Below are 2,327 nucleotides of genomic sequence, written 5' to 3' on the forward strand. Positions count from 1 at the left end.
CCTTCAAGGCCCTGGCTATTTTATGTTATGGGTCAGTGCCAAAAGAAATGACAGGAAGACCTGATGAATGTAGCTTCATAGGTCTCACTGAGATTAGTCTCTTTCAAAGTGAGCCCAGAGCCTCAAAAGCATCTTACATTTATTGAGGGGTAAAGGCAGACTAAGTTATGTGCATAATTACTTAAGTGAATGTAAACTACTATCTCTATTGCCTTCCACCATTTGCCTAACTCTAGGTCCACACAAATGCTAGCTGATAACATCCCAAGCAAGGGATTAAAGGACAGGGTGCCTGCAAGGGAAGCTGTTATCTGCAGCCTTGGGTCTCAGGTTGCCAAAAATTTGCAAACAGACAGCAACTCTCCTTGGGCTCTGTCCATTGTTCCCTGCTATCTTGGGACATCAGGCTTTTGTCTCAAATCTATATCTTTACAATTCCCCGCTTTTGTTTTTATGCTGAAAGTTTTTGCAGCATCAGGGCAAGGATTGCAGATTTTTGGTCCATGGCTTGTTGCTGGACTTGTCCTCATCGTCAGACTAAGCAGGATACACAAATAGTACAGAGACAACATACACAAATCACTATTACACTTCCACTAAACCATGGAGTAACATGAAAAGGATTAAGGGGTTTCAATGCCATTTGAGATGCTTTGTAACAGATCAGTGTCAGACAATTCTGACAATTGTTTTACAAAAGTATTATCAATAGTTGCTGAAGAGACAGGATCTCAGAGGTAATATTACTGTGATGCAATAAATGTCTTTTACATTTTCTCATGGGAAATGAGTTTGATTCCATGGAATGGGAGTTACATAGAATGAAGAGGTGTTCCAGTCACATTTTAATCGAAGTTGACGTTGTAGATTAACAATTTCATCTCCTAGCATAATAATGACTTGCTCTAAATCATTTACCTTAGCATTCAACTCTGAGTCTATGTGTCCTTGAGAAGTCCATAATTGTTCTGAGTCCTTGTGCCACTGCTGCACAAAATGAACAGTTTGTACACCTTGGCTCAATGCTACTCCGGCTGTAGCAGCTGTGGCTGTGACGGCTGTTATTTTTAAAATTATGGCTATCATGAGTTCAATCATTTTTTTTTGTTGTTCTTTTCTTTAACACCTCCAGCAAATGTTGGAACAGCATCATGGAAGGGGAGTTTTGCCATGGGTGAGGCAGTTGTACAGGAAGCCAAATTCCAGTCCTTGCCCTGAGAATATAAATGCTATCCCTGGAAAAATTAAGGCTAATAGAAGAATTTAGTCATGTATATAAAGAACAATTGTGACATGTGATGGTATAGTTAGAAGGGTTCCAATAACTAGGTCCTACAAGCAACAGGTAAGGGAGGCGAGCACATGCCTGAGCAAAATGTGTTGTGTTCCTTTTAAATTTTAGATGTAAACTATTGGAGGATTGATTCCTCCATATAACCTTTCCATGCTCACATATGATTTAATGAGGTAGCCAATTTCCAAAGATGATGTTGAATTGGTCCTCCAAAAACATGAGGGACACTAGGGGACATTCCTCTTCCATGCCACATTATTGTATCATTGGCATTTTTAGTGCTAGTATAGATCTCATCACTGTCATTCCATTTCCATCTTAACTCCTTCCCTTCTGCCATCTGGGCAGAGCCATAAGGGCTCCAATCTATGACACTTCCATAGGAAGTATTAACCGACACCTGGGCTGCTTCTCCTCCACAGACTTCCCAATGTACCCAATCACTGAGATAAGCAACATTGGTATTGTGGCAAGGTGGCAGATCTGGCAGTGGAAATATTCCATCAGCAGCTACACCTTAAAAATTTTTTCCTTGGAGAAGAAAAAGTCCCTTTTTTCCTCCCTTACCCCCAGTATTATTATTTACTATAGATAACCAGACTCAAGTGCTTGCTTTTAAGCAATGAGCTCCATTCTCAATACAGATAGGCCAACCTTTTACTCCAATCTCATAAAATGGAGTTTTGGTTCCTACTTCTGCTAGCACTGATGGTCCCTGGGCATCACAATGGCTAGGTAGCCAGAAACTTTCATTAACATATATAGGTACAGTAGCATCCCACTAGTGAACTCCTCTATTGAGTGGTGGATTTGGAATATAAGCCCAATAACTAAAATTACCTTCAACACTGATCAGAAGTGACAACAAAGCCACCATAGCAAGAAACAAGTTGATACTATTTTTCTCTCAAAATATTTGTTTTTTCTCATTTTCTAGGTTTTGTCAAGTTGGCACACAATCACTTCTGCTTCAGTGATAGTCCAAAGCAGAAGTTCAGTTTGGCAGTTATTTTTTTTAATTTAATGTAAATAA

At 39.6% G+C, this 2,327-nt stretch overlaps 1 pseudogene; it reads right to left on the bottom strand.

Annotated features, from left to right (window-relative positions):
* Nucleotides 1-1,660: 1,660 nt before the first annotated feature.
* The window catches only part of LOC101586619, a 1,845-nt pseudogene continuing 1,178 nt past the window's right edge, over nucleotides 1,661-2,327 (bottom strand).

The sequence above is a fragment of the Octodon degus genome, unplaced genomic scaffold, assembly GCF_000260255.1.
Source record: "Octodon degus isolate 3935 unplaced genomic scaffold, OctDeg1.0 scaffold00238, whole genome shotgun sequence".
NCBI classification, from domain to species: Eukaryota; Metazoa; Chordata; class Mammalia; order Rodentia; family Octodontidae; genus Octodon; species Octodon degus.